This window comes from Kogia breviceps, chromosome 12 (genome assembly GCF_026419965.1).
Source record: "Kogia breviceps isolate mKogBre1 chromosome 12, mKogBre1 haplotype 1, whole genome shotgun sequence".
Lineage (NCBI taxonomy): Eukaryota > Metazoa > Chordata > Mammalia > Artiodactyla > Physeteridae > Kogia > Kogia breviceps.
In genome coordinates, this window is record NC_081321.1 from 95,100,485 (window position 1) to 95,126,304 (window position 25,820).

General features: G+C 43.9%; 1 protein-coding gene across 12 annotated transcripts in view; it reads left to right on the top strand.

The window, feature by feature from the left end:
- The first annotated feature begins 1,036 nt into the window (after window positions 1–1,036).
- Window positions 1,037–25,820, top strand: part of SGSM3 (small G protein signaling modulator 3) — a 36,615-nt gene continuing 11,831 nt past the window's right edge. For 6 of the 12 annotated variants that reach the window (XM_067010260.1, XM_067010258.1, XM_067010261.1 and 3 more), the window contains exon 1: window positions 1,052–1,155. The gene's annotated coding sequence lies outside the window, so the exon portion shown is untranslated. Of the gene's footprint in view, window positions 1,156–25,820 lie in introns of all 12 variants that reach the window. The other 6 variants (XM_067010257.1, XM_059081063.2, XM_059081065.2 and 3 more) reach the window with 6 other exon arrangements.

Consider the following 25,820-nt stretch of genomic DNA (forward strand, 5'->3'; position numbering starts at 1 on the left):
GATAAAATTTGCCCTGCTTTTGCCACAGCAGTGTTTGTGAATAACATGAAAGTGCTTTGTAAAGTGAGCATGATACAATGAGGTCATGATTGAGAATGCCTTAGTGTGTTTTGTAGGCTTCACCTGTGGTTCCCATTAATTCACTACATCATCGCCACCTTGGAATACCCTTGGGAACCTGAGCTCACGTTAATAAGCAGCTGTAAAACGAAATTGTGGTATATCTCAATGTGGTAGGGTGAAGTTTCTAGAAAAATATTCCTGTAATCCTGTTATAGCTTTTGGTGACCTTTCTAAAACATGGCAAGTGCTTTTTTTTTTTAAAACCTGAGCCTGATGTCCACTGGGACCTGGATATCAAATGGAGATGGGCCCTGCTACCGTCAGGGACTGTTCATTTGTACCGCACTTTAACATTTTCTCAGACAGCATCCAGTTCTCACGACCACCACAAGTTCACATTCTCATTTTATGGGTGAGCCAAATGTTAGCGTGGTAGATAGACTCAAATGCAGGCCTCTGACTACACCCTCTCATTGCATTATGCCCGGAGATTGAATTTCTTGGGTAGGACCTCAACCAATTTGTTACTAGTTGCGGCTCCTTCCAAGGCCTGTGAATTGTGTAAAAGTGGATCAGGCTGGCCTAGGACTGTTTTGTACACCCGTAAAGAAGGCACTTAAATGTTTAGAAAATGAATATCAGGTAAGCCGCTCCTTCCCAGAGCCCTGCCGCGTCTATCCCCCATCCTGACCACTGGTCCACCCCATATTCCCCTAACTCCTAGGGCTGCAGCGCAGACGGGAGGCCAGGTGGGCATCGCTAGGCCAAAATTGTGCTTCGAAGGTCGCCTCTCCACTTCCACCCCCAGTACCCCCCCATTCCCCACTCCCGCCGGAGGACGCGGTCTAGTCTCCGAAAGGAGGCTGGTGTGCGGGGTCCAGAAGCGCGCAGATCCCACTGCAGCTCTCGGCCAATGGACCCGAAAGACTACAGCCCCCAGCATGCCCCCGCGGCCGCCCGCTCCTCCCGGCGCGCGTGCGCAGTGGCGCCGCCGAGCGCTGACAGGGGCCGAGTCTGGAGCCCGACAAGCGTTGGCACAGTGGTGGCGGCAGCCCGCGGCTGGGAGGCAGGTGCACGTACTCCGCCGGGCGGGTGAGTGCGGAGCGAGAGGTTGGCCGAGACTCGCTGGGTCTGCGGGGCCCGGCGCCCACCCATGCCCCTCCGGTGGGGACGCGAGGGGCTATGGACCGACCGACTGACCCACGGACTGACGGGCCGAGGGGCAAGGCGGCGCCGTCGCCGACCGGCCCGGCCCTCGCTCGTGCGGCGCGCGGGGCTGGGGTCCCGGCTAGGCCCGGGCTCTCGAGGTCGGGCGCGAGGCCTGAGGGGCGCGGGCGGTGCTCAGGGAGGGAGGCGGCCTCCCGGGGCGGGACCCCCAGCCGGCCCAGCGGGAAGGGCGGGCTCCCGACATCCGAGCTGTAGTGCCCTGGGGGCTCGAGGACGATTACGGCCCCCTCCCGCGTCTGGGAGCAATTTACAGAAGCCGCACCTCAGGCCGGCGACCTTTTTTGTTTTGGGGGTTTTTTTTTTGATAAAACGGCTGCCTCGGATGCGTTTACAGCAGCAAAGTCCTCTTCAGGTGTGACTTGTAACTTTACGTTAAAGATTTAAGTCTGGGGTCAGAATACAGGCTCAGATTCTGGCCAGACTTGGAACACACTGTAATGTGGGTTTTTAACGCTGGAGAAACTGAGGCATGTAGTAGCCAGGACTCAGTGTGGTTAGGATTGGAATTTTGAAAATTATTCTCATACATGGTTTAATGAGCGATCCAAGATGCTTTTATATGGGGCGGGGGGGGGGGAGAGGTGATTTAAAGTCTCTTTTTGGTGACGAATGACTGTATCATATTTTTCAGTCTTGTGCTGCATATGCGATTTGTGGTAGGTTGGTGGCTCTTTTTTGCTTGCTCTTTGGTGGGATAATTAAAGGTGTCTGGAATATTCTTTACCCTTCTTTCTTGGTAAATTCAGGTTCCTAATCAGACTCTGTTTCACAAAAAGTGAATTTTCAACTTCGACTTGTTTATTTGTAGCTTTTGTGATTGTTTATGATTAAGTTTGTAGTTACACATATATTTCCTCCTCTTTTTCCTTCTCATCTCTTTTCCGTATTTTTCATTTCTCTCTGAACTCTAAACGATGGAGTTGTATCTTCTTTGTTTTACATATTTATTTCTGTTCTCCATGATTAGCTGGTAATTGATTCTAAATAATAGTCAACATCTTTCCTGTCTTTTAATAATCCCAGGTGCCTGTAGCCTTTTCATCACTAATTGTTAAATTAGCCTGGACTTTAGCCCTCTTCTATCCCTTTCTAAGCCTGGGGGTTTGTGATCTGGGAGAGAGGGCCGGGGTGAGGTGTTTCTCTTGACCAGATATAGGTAACAGGTGAACACGACCCATGGCATCAACTTTAGAAGGCTGTGAACAAAAATTGTTTAAATATTAATCTTGCGACTTTGGGAACTTATCAGGTTGACAGAAGAGTCGGTGAGGTACCTCACAGAAATGAACCTGACGTCGGGGTAAAATATTGAGAAAGGACCTCAGGAATCATCTCTTTTATCATACCGCCATCTTTTTTCAGTGCCCAGAGTGGATGCTGGGGACACCTTGTTGGCTTAGAAACTTAAACAAGGTTCTGTGTGTTTGTGTTTTTGGTTTCTCTCTTCCTAGTTCTCAGTGAATGCTTTGGCAGGAGCTCAAAATCTGGTACATTTGATTATTTAACATCAGTTTCATCTGCTTATCCTCCAGATTGTCTCTCTTCCTCAGCTGGTGACATCAGTAATTTTCCACAGCAGTCATTCATGAGCTCATGCAGACTGTCACAAGGAAGTGGAATAGCACAGAGGATGGCACATACAGGAGAAATAAGGCTCTTGTTTCTTTGCCATCACATATTACACAAGGAGTGAGACAGGAAATCTGGACTGAAGCACAAACTATGCGGGAGGGGTTAGCACACCAGAGTCCAGGCTTCCACATACGGTAATAATCATTGGTACCACTTACTGAATCTCTTCTCTTTGCCAAGTACTGTAATCGTCACAGTGAAGTGCAGGTTTATCATTGTCATTTTATCTGTGTGTAAGTTGAAGTACAGAGGTTAAGTGATTTGTCCATAGACATAGTGACAGGGCCAGAATGCAAATTCAGGTCTCTGATTCTGATATCCCCACTCTTTGTACTGCACTGTACTACCCTACCAACATATATGTTCAAGTCTTTCTCATTCTTAAAGAAACAAACAAAAAAACCCACCTTTCCTGTGGCCACATTTCTTCTTCAAACTGCTGTCACTTCCCATCTGTTTCCTTTCTAGATTTGTCCTTAAAAAGCAAACTCTATGCCCTTCTCTTCCGTTTACTCCTTATTTCATTGCAGTCTGGCCCCCACCCCTTGACTCTATTGAAATTGCTCTCATGAACTCCACTCAGCCATTGATTGAATACCTACCTTAGGTACCATCTTCTAGACTTACAAAGAGGCTGAGATGTGCTTCTTGGCCCTGAGGGAGTTTAGGAGCTAATGAGGGAGAAAAAGAATTTCATACATGTCACTGTATGTTAACTCCTGACCGAGCAATCTTTGCTCTTGGGAGCGGGGGAGGAACACTTCACTGAGAAGGTGATAGTGGACTGCCAACAGAGAGAAACCCTAAGTTGTTCCAGACAGTGGTGTCAGGACTGCATGCTTAGGTGTGGACTTTTAGAAGTTGTATCTCGCCAGTGAGAGATGATATAGTTGAAATATACAGTGTAGGCTTTAGAGTCTGCCAGACCTGGGACCTGAGCCTTAATTTCTTCTTCATAATACCTGCCTACAGTGTCAGCTCTGTGAAAGTAGGGCCTTTATCTTTTTCACCACCCCACTCCTCTCTCCTAGAGCACTGGTCAGTATATGTTTGTGGAGTGAACACCTCATAGGATGTTGTTCAACTCCCGGAAGGTGCTAGACTCCCAGCAGCACCATGTGACTGAATGAACTGATTTTGAAGACACCATAGTTTGAAATAGTATACATATAATCACCTCCCCTTTTTGAACATTAACAAGGAATTAACATTCCTTGTTAATTTATGCTCACAATTCATAAATGAGGAGAGAGACATTCACCTGTTTTCTGTAGGCACAGTTAACTGCTTAACTGTGTTTTCACTTCCAATATTATGCCTCTTTTTCAGTTATAAACACATCTCTGCTTTCTAAGTGTTTGTGATGTAGGTTTTGTATGTATTTTTTTTCTCTGCTAATGTTCTGGATTGTTTGGGGATGTTAATTTCTTTGGAATGATTAAATACCTTTATCAGTAAGAGTAACAGGAGAAATGAGATTGAAAGCACCAGTACAGTTATCAGAAGGCTTATTCTTGGGAAGGGCCTGATTTCCAATTAGGGCTAATAGATTTTTTTTTTTTTCCTTAACAAAACCATACAATTATTCCTGGTCTTCCTAGATACCTAGTTAGCCTTCTAGCTAACATTCTAAAGACATGAAACAACAGATCATTTCACTCTTCTTGTGTTTGAGTTTCATTTGTAAGTATCCTTAATTTGTGTGACTTGAGGTTATAGGATTAAAGTCCAAGTACCACTTTTTTTTTGCTTTTGAAGTCAGTGGGATATAGTAATTAGCACCTACAATAAAGTTCAAATTCTGGCTCTGCCACTTTAAATTTTGAAAACTTAACACAGTGATATAGCTTCCCAGTGCCTCATTTTGCTTATCTGTAAAATTGGGATAATTACTACTGTCACCACTCAATAATAGCTCTTATTTATTGGGTGTTTACTATAGACTTGGCATAGTTCTAAGAATTTTACTTCTATTAACTCAGTTTTCACAACCACCCTGTATAGTAGTATTATGCCCACTTAGGGTGAGGAACAGTGACAAGATGGTCACCTGAGAGTTGTAATAAAGGTGTTTAATAATGTGATGGGTAGTTGTACTAAATGACCTGTAAAGTTCTCCTCAATTATGATTCTCTGATTGAAATCTAAGTTTCCAGACTCTGAGCCCTAGAGATTGTTCTAAAACAGACTGTTCCTGCCTTTCCCTGTATGGCTAGCCTGGTTTCCTGTAGTCTGTGCCCCCCACCTCTGCTTCACCCAGCCCCTTACATTCTTTTTTTTTTTTTTTTTTTTTACAGTTTTTTAAAAAATTTATTTATTTATTTTTGGTCATGCTGGGTCTTCGTTGCTGCACACGGGCTTTCTCTAGTTGCAGAGAGCGGGGGCTACTCTTCATTGCAGTGCGCAGGCTTCTCATTGCGGAGCACGGGCTCTAGGCACACGGGCTTCAGTAGTTGTGGCACACGGGCTCAGTAGTTGTGGCTCGCGGGCTCTAGAGCTCAGGCTCAGTAGTTGTGGCACACGGGCTTAGTTGCTCCGCGGCATGTGGGATCTTCCCGGACCAGGGATCGAACCCATGTCCCCTGCATTGGCAGGCAGATACTTAACCACTGCGCCACCAGGGAAGTCCTGCCCCTTATGTTCTTCACATCACCTTCTCATTGAGCCTTCCCTGAACACCTAATTTAAAATAGCAACTTCCTGGGACTTCTCTGGTGATCCAGTGGTTAAGACTGCACTTCCAGTGCAGGAAGCATGGGTTCGATCCCTGGTCAGGGAACTAAGATCCTTCATGCCGCGCAGTCAAAAAAAAAAAAAAGTTGTTGTCTAACCCTCAGGTTTATAACAGCAGGAGGACAACCTCCTCTGACATCTTTCCTGGAGTTTCTGGTGATAATGATGCTGGTCTGAGTGTAATGCAGTTTGCCTGTTACCATGTTGTTCCCAAGTTTTTGATTCAGTTTGAGGTTAGGATAGTGGAAATAGGAGACTTAGCTTCTGGTCTGGCTGTGTGTGTCACCTACTCTCTTTACGGCTTTAAATGAGTCTTTTGACCTCTTTAGCCTCAGTTTCTTTTGAAAAAAGTAGGAGGGAGATGAACTCAAAAGATCCTTCTAACTCCATCATTCGTGACTCTGTTCTAAGAGCCTTTGCCCCGTGCCTAGCACTGAAGAAGATAATGATCTCTAAACATAGGTGCAGGTCTGTTAGAGAAATTCATTTGCTCTTGTACTATGGAGATTCTCTCCTAATTTATATTTAATTTGGAATTTTCACAAAAATTTATGTTTCTTAATACAGTTGCTTGTATCATGTTTTAACTCTGCCTGGCTCCCACTGGGCTCCACTCCTAGGTCAGGGTACATTGTTCTTATGCACGCACAAGTGGCTTCTGTGTCTTCGCAGAGCACTGTGCTGGAGAATTGACAAATCAGTTGTACTAGTCAGTGTGGTAGAGAGGGACCACCTAGGAGTCACTTCTGACTCACTGACTGATATGGGCAAGCTGCTTAACCTCTCTGAGCCCTGGTTTTCTCAAGTGTAAAATGGGGAGTGCTTAGCAAGTATGGCAAATGCTCAATAAACACTTTTCCTTCTTTCGTTGTATCTCCCTTCTAATACCTCCATCTAACCACTGCCACAAAGTACATAGGATTGGATTACCATACTCTAGGGTTATTAGGTAGGTGTTTTCATATCTGCAAATGAAAAATTCCCAGTAATTATATAGATGGTATGGCCAAATGAGTGACTTAAAGGTAGTTTTTGACCTCTATGGTTTAATTATATGAGGAATAGGGACTTTGTGAACTATATTTATGATCTGTTCCTTTTAAGTGCCCTAAGCACCTATGTTAATATAAAGCTTTAAATATAAATTTTTCAGTGCCCTTTTTTGCCAGTCAGCCCTCAAGGAGCTCTATTTTCCTCAAAAACTCTTGTCTGCATTTTTCAGAGCTGCCTGAACGTCTGAGGTTAGGTACCCATTGTTGGTTTCACTTTTACTTCTGAGGAGGGTGTTGCCCCCCAGCCCTGGTGGTGGGAATGACAGAAGGTCCATGCAGCACCTTGCTTCTGCTTTCCTTATCACAGTCCAGGTGCTTCCAGGCTGTAAATCTTAGGGGAGTGATCAGATTACCTTGGGTGATTATTTTACAGGAACACCTAGAGTGGATGGGCCTGGTGCAGAAGCCTGCACAGGAGAGCCTCATTTACCTGGTGCTGCTGTGCAGGAGAGGGAGAGCCATACATGAGCCTGTGGAGTTCTGGCGGGGAGAGTCCTGTTTCCCTCGTCTGTGTTTCCAGTCCGTGCTCTACCTTGCACAGTCATGCCTAAATCTTGCCTAAAGGAACACTGTCTCTGGTCACAAAGAAAATATTGACTCAGGGACAGGGAAGCAGCCCCAGCTGTAAGCCTGTGGGAGCGGGAGTGGAGGGAGTGGAGCGCAAGGTGGAGTTGATTCCTGGGTCGTTTTGCTCTTTAGCTGATGCCTGTTTGGAGGAGGCAGTTTGAGAAATTTGGATGCCTTTTTCACTGGGGATATTAAGAATAAAGTGAATAATAAACATGTTATCAACAAGAATGCGTGGGGTGACTGGAGGGGGAGCCAGTTCTACAAGATTAGTACCTGCTTTATCGTGGTGTTTTGGTGGGGCTCAAGTTTTGAGACTTTCTTTCCATACTGTGGTAATTGCTTCGTTTAGCAGCATGCTCTAAGTGGTGGGTTCTAAGGTCTGAAAGAAGGGTGCTATGGCTGGAGCATCGAGCGAGTGTCAAAGGCTGAGAGATGAGGCTGGAATGGTCAATAGGGACTACTAGCACATGCACTCTTATAAGTCAAGTTAACAAATTTGGACTTTTTTCCAAAAGTCAAAGGGAAGAAAAGGGGTTTTGAAGAGGAGAAGGGGGCTTCCCTGGTGGCGCAGTGGTTGACAGTCCGCCTGCCGATGCAGGGGACGCGGGTTCGTGCCCCGGTCCGGGAGGATCCCACATGCCGTGGAGCGGCTGGGCCCGTGAGCCATGGCCGCTGAGCCTGCACACCATGGCCACTGAGCCTGCGCATCCAGAGCCTATGCTCCACAACAGGAGAGGCCACAGCAGTGAGAGGCCCGCGTACCGCAAAAAAATTAAAAAAAATAAAAAAAAAGAGGAGAAGGAAATAGTTGCATTTAAAAAGGATTTCTGTGCTGGGTAGAGAGTAGAATCTGCAGAATCAGAAATTCTGGGGGGTGGGCCCCAGCTGTCTGGGTTCTAAGAGCTGTCTTTTAAAAAAAATTAATTAATTTTTGGCTGCATTGGGTCTTTGTTGCTGTGCGAGGGCTTTCTCTAGTTGTGGTGAGAGGGGTCTCCTCTTTGTTGCGGTGCGCGGGCTTCTCATTGCAGTGGCTTCTCTTGTTGGGGAGCGTGGGCTCTAGGCGCGCGGCCTTCAGTAGTTGTGGCACATGGGCTCACTAGTTGTGGCTCGCGGGCTCTAGAGCTCAGGCTCAGTAGTTGTGGTGCACAGGCTTAGTTGCTCCATGGCATGTGGGATCTTCCCAGACCAGGACTCGAACCCATGTCCCCTGCATTGGCAGGCAGATAGATTCTTAACCACTGCTCCACCAGGGAAGCCCTGTCTGAGTTTTAAGAAGCCCTCCAGGGCTTCCCTGGTGGCGCAGTGGTTGAGAGTCCGCCTGCCGATGCAGGGGACATGGGTTCGTGCCCCGGTCCGGGAAGATCCCACATGCCGTGGAGCGGCTGGGCCCATGAGCCATGGCCGCTGAGCCTGTGCGTCTAGAGCCTGTGCTCCGCAACGAGAGAGGCCACAACAGTGAGAGGCCCACGTACCACCAAAAAAAAAAAAAAAAAAAAAAAAAGGAGCCCTCCAGGTGATTCTGATATACTCTGCAGTTTGAGGACTACTGATGGAGTTCATTTAAGAGAGAGGGAACAATATTATAGTCAGGGAACTAAACTCCATGGTATTGCTGAAGTGTAGCTTGTATTTTTTAAAAGTTATTTTATATGCCTAAATAAAGAAATAAGATAAGCTAATAAAATGTACATTACATAATCAGTCTAAATCACTTACCTTGTAATGTCAATAAAATGGACATAAGGCCTCTATCCCACGTTATGTGAGAAGGCCAACACCCTCCCCCAGGTTTTTCAAATTTAACTCCTTTAATTCTCATAACAACCTGTAAGGTAGGAATTATTATCCCTATTTTCAGACCTTTCTTTGATTTTTCCCCTCAAACCACAGTCAAGGCTATTATGAGTCCAGCAGGCTTTCTTGAAGATATGGATGCCAAAGGGGTATTACCTTGCAACAGCACACTAACTTAAATTGGGGTTTGGATTGTTCTTTGCTTAAGAGGCATTTGGTCCACCCCTAAGGCCTCCCCACTCCCGGGCACGCAGCATGTCACTGTCTCGTGGGTCGCTCTGTCCTGAAGGATGCAACTCCTTACCCATCTCTGGACTGCTGTTCCCTTCCCCTCTGTAGTCCAGGCCACCCCTACCTCCAAATTTCCATTAATTTCCTTTGCTAGACAATGGATAGATCTCTCCTTTTCTAATCTATGGCTTCAAGGTTTACCTTCCACCTTTAAGGAGCTTATCAAAATATTTTCCCAAAAATAAACTTCCTCTCTGGGAAGCATTCTGGAGCCAACTTTTTAAAAAAAATAAATTTATTTATTTATTTTTGGCTGCATTGGGTCTTCGTTGCTGCACGTGGGCTTTCTCAGGTTGCAGCGAGTGGAGGCTACTCTTTGTTGTGGTGCGTGGGCTTCTCGTTGCGGAGCACTGTCTCTAGGCACTCTGGCTTGAGTAGTTGTGGCATGCGGGCTTAGTTGCTTCATGGCATGTGGGCTCTTCCCAGATGCAGGCAGATTCCTTTCCTTCCTTCCTCCCTCCCTCCCTTCCTTTCTTCCTTCCTTCTTTCTTTCTTCATTGGGTCTTTGGTGCTGTGCGTGGGCTTTCCCTAGTTGCGGTGAGTGAGGGCTACTCTTTGTTGTGGTGCGTGGGCTTCTCACTGCAGTGGCTTCTCTTGTAGTGGAGCACAGGCTCTAGGCGCTCGGGCTCAGTAGTTGTGCCTCTCCGGCTCTAGAGCACAGGCTCAGTAGTTGTGGCACATGGGCTTAGCTGATCTGCGGCATGTGGGATCTTCCCGGACCAGGGATTGAACCCGTGTCCCCTGCATTGGCAGGTGGATTCTGAAGCACTTCGCCACCAGGGAAGTCCTTGCAGGCGGATTCTTAACCACTGTGCCATCAGGGAAGTCCCAAGAGCCAACTATTAAAATAGTAATTTGCCCCTGTCCTATTATTATAATATTATAAAATTTTAGGTTCATTTTAGGGGTCACTAGGTTAATTACCTTGCTTCAAGTGACATCGTATTAAACTCTAATAGCAATAATTTGTTACTAATCTTTTCTTTGATTTCTGTTTACAAAGCTGATACTATAAATTAGAAAAGGCACATTTTAAAAAAATCCAAATCTTCTCCCAAACTAGACAAATGTACTTCATTTAAAAAAATCTTCAAAGGGCAAGTTCCTCACAGCACTGTTTTTATTGCAAAAATTGCTGTTAGGTGCTTAAATGTTGTATCTATAGGTGACTACATTAGTAAATTATAGAACATATGGTTATAAAGACTGCATGATTACTGGGGAAATGCTGATAATTTGATGTGCAGTAGAGAAAAATATTTAAAAATCTGAAATATAAGAACTGTGTATGTGTGTAGAGAAAAACCAAAAGAGAGCATAGGAAAGAAGAAAGTGTGATTTATTGAGATGGCAAACTTGTGGCAGAATTTTTAAAAATTTTGATTTCTGTTAATGTCATTGTGTTAGTATAATTACAAAACTCAGAGGAGAGTGTTGCACTTCCTTCGCATGATAAACCCAGTGACTGTATATGCTGCAGAGATTTTCTTCTGACCTATAGCTTACATATATCTTGCTACCATTTAAGTCTGTCATCTGTGTTCTCAGTAGAAAAGAGTGGACCTGTGCAAAGTGCCCAGAAGTTCTGGGAAGAAGCCCCCCTGAGCCTCAGGCTCTGTCAGCCAGTGTCCTGCCTGACCCCAGCTCAGGTGTGGCTGGGGACCAAGTAAGCGCCCGAGCTGTGGAGAAAACTCGGGACAGGGAGGCATATCTGTACAAGTAGATTCAGAAATAGCACTTTCCCCCCTTAGAGTCTGTCTTGCAAATTGATGTACTTTTCTGGTCTCCTGGTTTATAAGCATCTTTTTCCTTTAAACTGCTTTTTAGTGACTTTTGCTTTGGGCAGAGTATTTCACTTCAGTGTAGTGGAAAGAAACTGCAACTCCATGTGAAGTCAAACACCTGGGGATCTTGTTTAGCCTTAAACAAAACAAAACAAGAAATTGTCTTGGAAACCTGGTTTCAGCAGCCTGGGGAGTCCCTGACTTCACAGTTGCTGTTAAGATGTCAGATTCATGCTGAGCAGTGTTAGTAAAGTGTTAGTTACAAATGAGAGAGAAAGGGATCCTTTTCACAGTTATATATAAGCTATCTCTAATAGTTTGCACCTTTTTTTTCACTTTTGCTTTCTTTGGTTTTGTATAAATCCCTGTGGAGATGGATATTTGAGGTGATAAGTAGTAGCCCTGTGAGAGGAAGAAGAAGGCAGGATACAGAGAAACTGCATAGTTGTTGTAAGTTCAGGCTTCATTTGTGGACCTCAGAAAACTCAAGGACACATTCTTATTCCCTCAGTGTTCTGTACTTAAACTGTAATTTTAAAAATTGAGATATAATTCATGTACCATAAAAATCACCCTTTTAAAGTATACAATTCAGAGGTTTTCAGTATATTCACTGTTGTGCAACCATCACCACTAATTCCAGAATATTTTCATCACCCCCAAAAGAAACCACATACCCTCTAGTAGTAATTCCCTATTTCTCCCTCCCTCCAGCCCCTGGCAACCACTAATCTACCTTCCTTCTCTATGGATTTGCCTATTCTGAGCATTTTATATAAATAGAATTATACATTGTGTGGTCTTTTGTGACTGGCTTCCTTCACTGAGCATAATGTTTTCAAGGTTCATCCATGTTGTAGCATGTGTCAGTACTTCATTCCTTTTTATGGATGAATAATATTTCATTGTATGGATATACACATTTTGTTTATCCATTCATCACTTGATGGACATTTGGATTGTTTCCACTTTTGGTTTTTTGTTTTTGTTTCGTTTCCACTTTTGGACTATTATAAATGCTGTTGTGGACATTCATGTACAATTTTTGATGTGGTATAATTATGTTTAAACACAATACCTCTGTACATTTTCAAAAAAGAGAACATTTAAAATCAAAACTAATGAGCCCCATACTCCTACCACTTAAATCAGCCATATTCCTTTTTATATTACCTTCAACATGTATATATTATATATTTTTTAAAATGGCTGAAATCACATACTATCTTCATGCTGATGACTCTACTTCTCCTCCCTCTTCAACTCACTCCAACTGGACTTCCACCCTCACCACTAAAAATTAAAGCTCTCTCATAAGTCGTAGCAGTGTTTTCTTAGGTCAGTCTCCCAAGGCAATAGAAATTTTAAAATGAGACCTAATCAAACTTACAAGCTTTCGCACAGCAAAGGAAGCCATAAACAAAACGAAAAGACAACCTACGGACTGGGAGAAAATAAATATTTGCAAATGATGTCACCAACAAGGACTTAATTTCAGAAATACTCAAACAGCTCACACAACTCAATAACCAAAAAAGAACCCTGTCAAAAAATGGACAGAAGACCTAAATAGACATTTCTCCAAGGAAGACATAGATGGCCAATAGGCACATGAAAAGATGCTCAACATCACTAATTATCAGAGAAGTGCAAATCAAAACTACAATGAGGGGACTTCCCTGGTGGTGTAGTGGTTAAGAATCCACCTGCCAATGCAGGGGACACGGGTTCAAGCCCTGGTCCGGGAAGATTCCACATGCTGCGGAGCAACTAAGCCCGTGTGCCACAACTACTGAGCCTGCGCTCTAGAGCCTGTGACCCACAACTACTGAGCCTGTGTGCCACAACTACTGAAGCCTGTGTGCCTAGAGCCCATGCTCCGCAACAAGAGAAGCCACCACAATGAGAAGCCTGCGCACCGCAATGAAGAGTAGCCCCCGCTCACCACAACTAGAGAAAGCCCGTGTGCAGCAATGAAGACCCAACACAGCCAAAAAAAAAACCAAAAAACAAAACCAAAAACTACAATGAGGTATCACCTCACACCTGTCAGAATGGCCATCATTAAAAAGGCTACAAATAATAAATGCTGGAGAAGGTGTGGAGAAAAGGGAGCCCTCCTACACTGTTGGTGGGAATGTAAATTGGTGTAGCCACTCTGGAAAACAGTATGGAGATTCCTTAAAAAACTAAAAATAGAGTTTACCATATGATCTAGCATCCCACTCCTGGGCATACATCTGGAGAAAACTCTAATTCAAAAAGATACATGCACCCCAGTGTTCACAGCAGCACTACTTACAATAGCCAAGACATGGAAGCAACTAAATGCCCATTGAAAAATGAATGGATAAAGAAAATGTAGTACATATATACAATGGAATACCACTCAGCCATGAAAAAGAATGAAATAATGCCATTTGCAGCAACATGACTGGACCTGGAGATTATCATACTAAGTGAAGTAAGTAAAACAGAGAAAGACAAATATATGGTATCACTTATATGTGGAATATAAAATATACCAATGAACTTATTTATAAAACAGACAGACTCACAGATACAGAAAACAAACTTATAGTTACCAAAGGGGAAGTGGGGGAGCGGGATAAATTAGGAGTTTGGGATTAGCAGATACAAACTACTATATATAAAATAGATAAACAACAAGGCCCTTCTGTATAGCACAGGGAACTATATTCTGTATCTTGTAATAATATATCATGGAAACAAATATGAAAAAGTTGTACATATATATGTATAACTGAATCACTTTACACCAGAAACTAACACAACATTGTAAATCAACTATACTTCTATTTTAATTAATTAATTAAAATCAAAAGTTCAAGAAAAGTAACACAATTAAAGCTCTTGTCAGTATCACCACCAACCTCCAGCTTGCCAAACCAGTGACCAATTCTCTGTCCTCCATGCCACTTGACCTCTAAGTAGCACCTGACGCTGATGATCACCTCCTCCTCGTAGAAACACTTTCTTCTCTTGGTTTCCACAGCGCCACTCACTGCTAGTGTTCCTTCTACGTCACTGGTCACTCCTCAAACCTTATTTTTGGTATATTTTTCTGCCTAACCTCTAAATGTTGGAATGTTCCAGGATCTGGTCCTTGGCCCCCTAGTCTGCATTCTCTCCTTAGCCATGACATCTAGTCCTGGTGATTCTCAAATTCACGTCTCCAGTTCTGACTGCTGTGAACTCTGTACTCATATATACAATTGCCCAGTTGACCTCTTCACTTAGAGGTCTAATAGACATCACCCCGAACATGGCCAAAGCAGATTGCTTGCTAACCATGAAACCTGCTCTCCCCCAGTCTCCCTTCATCTTGGTTAATGGGATCTGCACAGTTGCTCAGGTCAAAAGCCTAGGAGACATCATTGATTCTTTTCATTATCTACCTCTGTATCTCCAAATTATATCCAGAATCTAGTTACTTCTCATCATCTCAACTGTTTTGGTCCAGGATACCATCTGTCACCTGGACAACTGTAATAGTTTCCACTCTAAACCCCTCTGTAGTTCATTCTTCACGAAGTAGCCAATGTGATTTCTTTAAAAACGTAAGTCAGACCATGTTATGCCCATGCTCAAAGCTCTTCAATGGCTTCCCATTAAAATAAAATCCAGAGTCTTTGCTATGAGCAGTAGGCCCTACATAATCCAGTTCGTCCTGCCTTTCCAGTGATATCTGCTACTTTCCCCCTCATTGCTCCATCTCAGACATAGTTGTCTTTTATTTCTCCAGTGTAGTAAATCTTTTGTTCCTTTTTTTTTTTTTTTTTTTTTTTTTTTTTTTTTTTGGTGCTAGGCGGGCCTCTCACTGTTGTGGCCTCTCCCGTCGTGGAGCACAGGCTCCGGACACACAGGCTCAGCGGTCATGGCTCACAGGCCCAGCCGCTCCGCAGCACGTGGGATCTTCCCGGACCGGGGCACGATCCGTGTCCCCTGCATCGGCAGGCGGACTCTCAACCACTGTGCCACCAGGGAAGCCCAATCTTTTGTTCCTTTAAGGTCCTTGCACAAGCTGTTTCCTCTGTTTGAGCTTCTAAGTCTTTGCAGAGCTGACTCCTTATCATTCTGGTGTCAGCTGAAATGTCATCTCAGAGAGGCCTTCTCTGACCACCTATCAAAAACAGTCCTGCCCCTACCTGCCTCTGAAATTATTCTTTCATTTACTTATTTATTGTCTGTTTTCTGTCAGTAATATTAATAGCTGGCTTTATTAAGCACATACTATGTGCTATGTATTGTGATACATATTTACATTTTCTCATTTGTCATCCTCATTTTACAGATGAGGAAACCGCAGGTTCATAAAAGCGAGAACTTTGTCTTGTTTTACTGCTATATCCCTTGCACGTGGAACAGTGTCCGGGGCATAGTAGTTGCTCAAAAAATATTTGTTGGTTGGATAGATGAACAAAAAACTCCTAGATTTATATCTCTAGTTTTTACATCTCCTTGAAGATATAAACTTGTGTATCCAGTCACCTGCTTAACAGCTCCGCTTGGATTTCTAAGAAACATTTAAATTATCCTACAACTCTTCATTCCCTCTTCCCCCAAACCTGTTTCTTTCCCGCTCACCACCATATGAGTAAATGTCATCATTGTTACCCAGGAGTTCAGACCAGAAACCTAGGCCTCACTTTGGGATGCTCCCTTTCTTCACTCCCCACATCCAACCCAGAAGCAAGGCCTATTGGTTCTGCCTCTGGTTATATCTTGAATCCATTTACTTCTCCCCACATCCGCTGTCACCACTTTAGTCTCACTCCCTGTCATCTTTCCTGGAGCTTGTACTTCCAAACTGGTCTCACTGCATCCACTCTTGTCACTCCACAAGCCATTTGCCAAACAGCAGCCAAAGTGATTTTTTAAAAAACATGTTAGGGGCTTCCCTGGTGGCGCAGTGGTTGAGAGTCTGCCTGCTAATGCAGGAGACACAGGTTTAAGCCCTGGTCTGGGAGGATCCCACATGCCGTGGAGCAACTAGGCCCGTGAGCGACAACTATTGAGCCTATGCATCTGGAGCCTGTGCTTCACGAGAGAGGCCGCAATAGTGAGAGGCCCGTGCACTGCGATGAAGAGTGGCCCCCGCTTGCCACAACTAGAGAAAGCCCTCGCACAGAAACGAAGACCCAACACAGGAAAAATAAATAAATTAATTAATAAACTCCTACCCCCAACATGTAAAAAAAAAAAAAGTGTTAGTTCACGCCACCGCCATGTTTAGGATCCTTTTGTAGCTTCCCATTGTCCTTAAGATCTAAATCCTTCACTGTGACCTACAGTCCCTTGACAATCTGGGTGCCTCTACCTCTCCAGTTTCTTCTTACCGTTGTCCCCCTTGTCCATTGTGTTTCAGTCACTGGGCTTTCTCTTCTTCCAAGGCCTTCCCCACCTGAGAGCCTGTGGACTTGCCTTTCTTTCTAACCATGACTCTACCCCAATCTTTGCAAGGCTGGCTTCTTGTCCTTCCGGTTTCAATTCAAGTAGTGTGTCAGTGATTCCTTCCCTGGATTCTTTTTGTTTTGGTTTGGTTTTTGGTATTTGGCAGGGGGTGGGGGTGCAGTAGAAAAAAATAGCTTTATTGCTTTGCCAGGCAAACCTTCCCTGGATTCTATATCACATCACCCTTTTGTTTTATTCAGATCACTTGCCATACTCTGAAATTCTTATTTATTTATCCCTCTATTTGTTTTCTGTTTGATTTTCCCCTCTAGATTGTAAGTCATTGTTGCCCTAGCACATGATATGTGTTGGAGAAATATTTGGGGAGTAAATGACAGATATACACATTTCTGAGTGCACATGCTACATACATTTTCCCTTAATATTATATCATAAATAGTATCCATATTTCTTTAGTCCCTATAATTGCAATTCTGTTTTTAAAATAAATTTATTTATTTTACTTATTTATTTTTGGCTGCATTGGGTCTTTGTTGCTGTGCACAGGCTTTCTCTAGTTGCGGCGAGTGGGGGCTACTCTTCATTGCGGTGCACGCGCGTCTCATTGCAGTGGCTTCTTTTGTTGTGGAGCACAGGCTCTAGGTGCGTGGGCTTCAGCAATTGTGGCTCACAGGCTCTACAGTGCAGGCTCAGTAGTTGTGGAGCATGGGCTTAGTTGCTCCGCAGCATGTGGGATCTTCCCAGACCAGGGCTCGAACCCGTGTCCCCTGCATTGGCAGGCGGATTCTTAACCAGTGCACCACCAGGGAAGTCCGTACCACGGTTCTTTATCCATTTACCAGTTAAAGGACATTTGAGTTGTTTTCAGATTTTGTCAGTCACAGATAAAGTTGCCACAGATGTTTACATACAGGTTTTTGTGTAAACAAAAGTTTCATTTTCCTTAGATAATTATACCTAGGAGTGGGTTTGTTGGGTTGTATGGTAAGTACATGTCTAACTTTATAAGAAACTGCCAAACCCTCTTCCAAAATTGTGTTACCATTTTGCATTTCTACCAGCAGTGTATTCGTCAGCACTTAATATTGTCAGGTGGTTTGTTTTTTAATTTAAACCATTTAAATATGTGTATGGTAATATTGTGGTTTTAATTTGCATTCCTTAATAACTAATGACATTAAGTATCTTTATGCTTGTCATCTGTATATCTTCTTTGTTAATGTTTCTGTTCAAATTTTTTGCCCCTTTTATTTATTTATTTATTATTTATTTTTATTTTTATTTTTTGCAGTACGCGGGCCTCTCACTGTTGTGGCCTCTCCTGTTGCGGAGCACAGGCTCTGGGGCCATGGCTCATGGGCCCAGCCTCTCCGTGGCATGGGGGGTCTTCCCGGGCCGGGGCACGAACCCGTGTCCCCTGCATCGGCAGGCGGACTCTGAACCACTGCGCCACCAGGGAAGCCCCCATTTTATTTTTTTAAAATATTTATTAGGGCTTCCCTGGTGGCGCAGTGGTTGAGAACCTGCCTGCCAATGAAGGGGACGTGGGTTCGAGACCTGGTCTGGGAAGATCCCACGTGCTACGGGGCAACTGGGCCCGTGAGCCACAACTACTGAGCCTGCGCATCTGGAGCCTGTGCTCCACAGCAAGAGAGGCCGTGACAGTGAGAGGCCCGTGCACTGCGATGAAGAGTGGCCCCCGCTTGCCGCAACTAGAGAAAGCCCTCGCACAGAAACGAAGACTCAACATAGCCAAAAATAAATAAATAAAAATAAATAAATTAAAAAATTTTTGGATCTGTTGAATCTTAGTTGCAGCATGCGGGCTCTTCGTTGTGGTGCACAGGCTTCTCTCAAGTTGTGGTGCACGGGCTTCTCTCTGTGGCATGCAGGCTCCAGAGCACATGGGCTCTGTAGTTGTGGCCCCTGCAGCATGTGGGATCTTTGTTCCTCTACCAGGGGTTGAACCCATGTCCTCTGCATTGGAAGGTGGATTCTTAACCACTGGACCACCAGGAAAGTCCAGCCCATTTTATTTTTTTTAATTGGATTGTTTGTTTCCAGCTCACTGAGTTTAGAGAATTCCTTATATTCTGGATACATGTTATTTATTAAAAAATTTTTTTTTAATTTTATTTATTTATTTTTTTTTGTGTGTGGTACGCAGGCCTCTCACTTTTGTGGCCTCTCCCATTGTGGAGCACAGGCTCAGTGGCCATGGCTCATGGGCCCAGCCACTCTGCGGCATGTGGGATCTTCCCAGACCGGGGCACGAACCCGTGTCCCCTGCATCGGCAGGTGGATTCTCAACCACTGCGCCACCAGGGAAAACCCATGTTCTTTATTAAATGTGTGATTTGGACATATTTTCTACCACCAATGGCTTTTGATAAAGTCTAATATAATCAAGTTTTTTCTTTTATAGATCATACTTTTCGTGCAATATGTAAGAAATCTTTGCCTAACCAAGGTCACAAACATTTTTTCCTGTTTTCTTCTAGAAGTTTTGTAGTGATTCTTCTAGGACCATTTGTTGAAAACACTATCCTTTCTCCATTGAATTGCATTTATATGTTTGCTGAAAATTAATTATTTACTTTCCTAGGGCTGCTATAATAAAGTATCACAAAGTGGGTGACTTAGAACGACAGTAATATTGTCTCACAGTTTTGGAGGCCAGAAATCTGAAATCAGGGTGTCGGCAAGGCCATGCTCACTCTGAAACCTGTAGGGGAGGGTCCTTCCTTGCTTCTTCCAGCTTCTAGTAGCCCCAGGCGTTCCTTGGCTTATTACACAATTCCAGTCTGTGCTTCACATGGTGTTCTCGCTGTCTCTTCATATTTCCTCTCTCTATATATCTGTGTCCAAATTTCCCCTTTTTATAAGGACACGAGTCATAATGGCTTAGGGCTTACCTTAATGAGGTCGTCTTAAGTTGGTTAAATCAGCAAAGACCCATTCTCCAAATAAGGTCACATTCTGAGGTACTGAGGGTTGGGACTTCAACATATGTTTTTTGGGGGACACAACTCAATTCATAACGTTAATTGACCATATGTATGGGTCTATTTCTGGATTACCTATTCTGTTCCTTTTGCCAGTGTCACCTGTACTACATGTAGCTTTATAGTAAAGTATTGAAATCAGGTAGTGTGAATTCTCCAACTTTCTGCTTTCAAAATTATTTTGCGTATTTTGATTCCTTTGCCTATCCATTTAAATGTTCGAATCAGCTTGTCAGTTTCTGCAAGATATCCTACTGGGATTTTTTTTTTTTTTTTGAGTATAGCTGATTTACACTGCTGTGTTAGTTCCTGCTGTACAGCATAGTGAATCAGCCATATGTGTACGTATATCCCCCCCCCCTCTTTTTTGGATTTCCTTCCCATTTAGGTCACTGCAGAGCACTAAGTAGAGTTCCCTGTGCTATACAGTAGGTTCTCATTAGTTATCTATTTTATATATAGTAGTGTATATATGTCAGCCCCAATCTCCCATTTCATCCCACGCTCCCCTTTCCTCTTTGATATCAATACATTTGTTGTCTATGTCTGTGTCTCTATTTCTGCTTTGCAAATAAGATCATCTATACCATTTTTCTAGATTCCACATATATGTGTTAATATAACATATTTGTTTTTCTCTTTCTGACCTAACTGCTCTCTGTATGACTCCTACTGGGATTTTGATTGGAATTATGTTGAGTCCTCTCCTTGTTCCCAATCTTAGGGGGAAAGCATTCAGTCATTTATCATTAAGTATGGTGTTAACTGTAGGATTTTTGTAGATGCCTTTTATTAGGTTAAGGAAGCTTCCTCTATTTCTAGATTGCTGAGAGTTTTTATCATGAATGGATGTTGACTTTTGCCAAATGCTTCTTTTGCATCTATTGAGATAATCATATAGTTTTTCTTCTTCAGTCTGTTGATATACCTAATTACATTGATTGATTTTTTTAAATACTGAACAAGTCTTGCATTCCCAAGATAAATCCCACTTGGTCATGATGGTATTGTTTTTATGTATTGTAGAACTTATTGGCAAAAGTTGTTCATAATATTCTCTTATTATCCATTTAATGCCTCCAGGATCTGTAGTAATGTATCCTCTTCCATTCCTGATGATATTGGTAATCTGTGTCTTCTTGTTTTTCCTGTTCAGTCTGATCAGAGGTTTGATTTTATTGATCTCTAAAGGAACAGATTTTGGTTTCATTGATTTTTCTTTTTTTTTTCCATTTTATTGATTTCTGTTATCTTTATTGTTTATTGCTTTTTTTTCTTCTGCATACTTTGGACTAAATTTACCAATAAATTCAACAACTTGGATAGTGGACAGATTGCTTGAAAGTACACAAACTATCAGAGCTCACTCAGGGGACTTCCCTGGTGGCACAATGGTTCAGAATCCGCCTCCCAATGCAGGGGACGTGGGTTCAAGCCCCAGTCCGGGAAGATCCCACATGCCGCGGAGCTACTAAGCCCGTGTGCCACAACTACTGAGTCTGCGCTCTAGAGCCAGCAAGCCACAACTACTACTGAAGCCCACGCACCTAGAGCCCGTGCTCCACAACACGAGAACCCCGCCCACCTCAACAAAGAGTAACCCCCGCTTGCTGCAACTAGAGAAAGCCTGCACGCAGCAACAGACCCAATGCAGCCAAAAATAAACAAATAAACAATAAACAAATTTATTTTTTTAAAAAAGTTCACTCAGGAGGAATAAAGATAATCTGAATAGCCTTATCTCTATGAAAGAAATTGTAGTTGAAAATCTTTCCATGAAGGAAACTCCAGGCACAGGAGACTTCATTGGTGATTTCCTTTCAACATTTAAGGAAGAAATAATACCAGTTTCTACACAAACTCTTCCTGAAAATGGAAGACGTGGGACTACTTCCCAAATCACTCTATAAAGCAGATATCATCCTGATACTAAACCTGAAAAAGGTGTTATTAGGAAAGAAAACTACAATCAAACATCCTTCGTGAACATAGATGCAAAAATTCTTAACAAAGTTTGGGCAAATTGCATTCCACAGTTTCTGAAAAGGAAAATGCATCACAGTGACTCCGTAGGGTAGCTTCAGGTATTATTCCTTGTGTTGCTTGTAGGTGCTCTCTTCCCAACCTTGGGCAGCTTCCTCACACACACGCTCTGACCAGTATTCACATGAAGATTTGGAGGTGCTCTCTGTGCAAGTCTCTGCTCTACAACTTCAGGCTGCTTTGGCCACCTCTAGCTCTCAACTCAGCTCCTCTGCCCTCCTGGGTGCCCAGTCCTGGCTGCAGACTCTCTCCAGGCAGTAGCGGGCCGTCACAGGGCTCAGCTCGATTGTTTTCTCTTTCTCAGGCTTCACTCTCCTGTGCTGCCTGTCATCCAATGTTTGAAAACCATCGTTTCGTGTATCTTTCTGGCTTTTTAGTCGTTCAGGTTGGGAAAGTAAATCCAGTCCTTGTAACTCCATCTTGGCCAAAAGCAGAAGTCCATAACTGGAATATGAAATTATTAAATCACATTTTATTGTGTCAGTATACCCAGATTTGATTAATTCCCCTAATGTTTGACATGTAAATTGTCCTCATGTTTTTGTTATATAGATGATGCTGAAGTAGACCTTTTCATGTACATACCTTTTCACGTCTATTGAATTATTTCCTTAAGATAAGTTTCCAGGAGAATAGTTACTGGATCAAAAGGCATTTTAAAAATTTACATGCTTAAAGATGACAGTCTTTTAATCTGCCTACAGTATATTTCTTGTTTTTCAAAAGTTTCTGCCTCTCAGTACCCCTGTGACAACAGTAGGGCCACCAGTGACGTGGCTGCTTTAGTCAGCTCCCAGATGGCTGCTTTCAGGAAGGTTTCCATAGCGACCGGAGGCTGGAAAAACCTGCCTGCCCAGATTAGCAATATCACTTCTGGCTCCTGTTGGGAATTTGGGGACTAGGGGGGTAGTTGGTAAGAGAAATGGCATATACGTATTATTGCAGAGACTCATTAAAATATATCCAGATCTGACCATTTCTCCCTGTCCCCATGGTAGCAAAGCCAACATCATTCTTACTGCGTCATCCCCTCCTGCCCTGCAGTCTTCTTTGTACAGCAGCCAGAGAGAGCTTTGAAATCCTAAATCAGATTCAGGTTTGCCTCTGCTCAGAACCCTCCTGTAAGAAGAATAAGTTCCAGTTCTGTACTGCACTGTAAGGCCCTCCTGAGCCGGCTGCACCTCCCACTGTGCTTCCTCCTCCTCCTCCCCAGCTCCTCCCCAGCCCCTCTGCCCTGCAGCTGCTTCACCCGTCACATCTGGTCCTGCCTTGTCTTCACCCTGCTGCTCCTGCTACCTGGATCTTCCTTCCCTCAGGAGCCATAGGACTTGGTCTCCCCCTTCCTTTTGTCTGGGTCTTTGCTTGGATGTCACCTTATCCTCAAAGAGCTTTTCCTGACCACGTTAGCTACATGGCTCCTCTCTCCTGGCTCTCCTATACCTTTATCCTGCTTTATTTTCCTCGGAGTACTGTAGTTAGCACCATCTAACACAGCTGTTTTTATGTCGTTGTCTGATTCTCTGCTGTGATGTAATGGCTGGGACTTTGGTTTTTCACTGTTGCGTCTCAACCCTTAGAACCTGTGTGGTTCGTGGCGGTGCTCAGTAACTGTTGAGTGAATGAATGAGGGGGTCAAGCCAGGTTGGGAAAGGGAGCTGTGGACTGAGAACTGTCTTCCCAGCCCCTCAGTCCTCCACAGCCAGAGACAGCTCCTTTCTTCCACGTATAGACAACGCCTGCTTCCTCCACACTTTCTCTGCCCTTCTGGAAGAAACAGCCAAATCACTACCTCTGAGGCATCAATGATGAGGAGTCTTTCTGATGATCCCAGCTGGCATGTGTTACATTGAACCATACGAAGTTGTTTTTACAGGTTGTAATGGCTCGGTATCAGTAGTATCATACGGCCTTGAGTAACCTCAGTGTAGAGGGCCCAGATATTCACAGTAACTTTCTGGAAATTATGAGGACTCCTGCTAATTGCCTGATGCTTCCTGAGCGCTTGCTGTGTGTCAGTGTGCTTGGGCTCTTTGCGTTCTCACTTCACCCTCATAACCACTGTGAGACGCAGGTACTGTTACTCCAGTCTGCGGAGAAGAACACTGAGACTCAAAGAGGTGACGTGAACGTGCCCAAGGTTATAACAAGGGGGGAGCCGCAGAGCCGGGATTTGAATCCACATCTGTCTGACTGGAGAGGTCTTCACTTAAACCGCAGCGCCGTCCGGCCTCTGCACAAAGGTGGCAGAGGATGAGCTCGGAAGGCTTGCCCTCCTAACGCTGGTGCCACAGCAGTGTGCGTGGCCTGGCCGAGCACGGGGTTATTTCCTGGCACTGTCAAGCTGGTGGCCAAGTGACATCATCTCCCCAGGTGGGGGGGGGGAGCATGGTGGTGCAGGGGGCACAGTTATCAGGGTGCATTTGGGAGACTGTACGTGCGTCTCTTCTAGGCTTGTTTTCTCATGTGTGAGGACCAGACATAGTCTGCTTCAGAATATGCTGTGAGGACTGAACGATGACATGATTTTAAGAACTTCTAGCTCAGTCCCTTTAATGTTAAAATACTTGCTCCATCCAGCACAGAATTCTGATTCAAACCAGGCCCCGCATACCTGTTATGAAGGAAGACGTTACGTTTTCCTCACGCAGAACAGACAGACAAGTCTAGGATGTCTGGCCATTAGGGAAGCAGGTTCTGCCATCTGTTTCTCAGCAAGGCTTGTCTGGAAGCAAGAGGGCTGCCTCCCAGCTGGGCATCAAAGCCTCCACGATGGGCATTTAGCCCAAATGTGGCCCGGTCAGGATGTGTCTGGGGGCAGGAGTAGAGGTTGATGACCCAGCTGAGCTGCCCTTGGGACAAGCTGTTTGGCCCCAGACTTGCAAGTGTGTCTTTAAAGAGAACTGGGATTTTTTTCACGTGCCCATTTTTCAACATTTGCTGGAGCAAAGGGTCCATAGGGTAATGTTTTCTCACGGTGCCCTCGAAGTGGTTCTTTGATTTTCCTTTTTTGTTTCTTTCTCACTCACCTGACCCTTCTCATTTACCCCAAATTCCCAACAGCAGACAGCTCTCAGGAGACGAGGCCAACAGCTGTCACCTCTGAGCTCCCGTCACCTGAAAAACGGCGAAAGGATGTCTAGGCCTAGGTGAATATGATTCCAAAACCTAGAAGGCAACTTGCCCTAAAATATTTCACCCACATCTCCGTTGTTACCTTCCATTTATATTACCTTCCTTTCATTTCATGGTTAGAAGTAAAAGGTAGAAGTAAAAGGCTTCATATTCAGAAAAAGGCTGAGAAAGCCACCCCTCAAACTGCATTTCTGTTGAAGCTCGAGTGGGTGATAATAGGCTCTTGCCTGTTGTAACAGGAGCACAGGCTAGAAATAGGAAGTCAGAGGGAGCCCAAGTGCTGACGCCTCAGTTGATGGCTTATTTAACTTTCTTAAATTGAGATATAATTCACATGCTACAAAGTTCGCTATTTTTAAAGTGTATAATTCAGTGGTTTGAGTATTTCATACTGTTGTGTAACTATCACCACTCTCCAATTCCAGAACACTTCTCATCTCTGCAAATAGAAACCCTGTACCCATTAGCAGTCCCTGTGCCTTCCCTTCTCCTCCAGCCCTTGGCAGTCACTCATCTACTTTCTGTGTCTAGGGATTTGCCTCTTCTGGACATTTCATTTAAATAGAATCATACAATATTCATCCTCTTGTGACTGGCGTCTTTAACTGAGCATAATATTCTTAAGGTTCACCTGTGTTATGGCATTATGAACACTTCATTCCTTTTTATAGCTGAATAATATTCAATTGTATGGATATTCTATGCATTTCATATATCCCTTCATCGGTTCTTGGACATATGGGTTGTTTCTGCTTTTTTGGCTATAATGAGTAATTCTGCTGTGAACATCCAAGTACAAGTTTCTGTGTGGACACTTGCTTTCATTTCTTGTGGGTAAATAACTAGGAGCAGAATTCCCGGGTCATATGGTAACTCTGTGTTTCACCGTTTGAGGAGCTGTCCGAGTACTTTCTACAGCAGCCCACCATTTTACGTTCCCACCATTTTACATTCCCACTAGTAGAGTATGAGGCTTCCAATTTCACCACATCCTCACCAACACTAACTGTTGTCTTTTTTTTTTTTTTGATGTTGAAGATAAGTTTTAATGGCAGGTG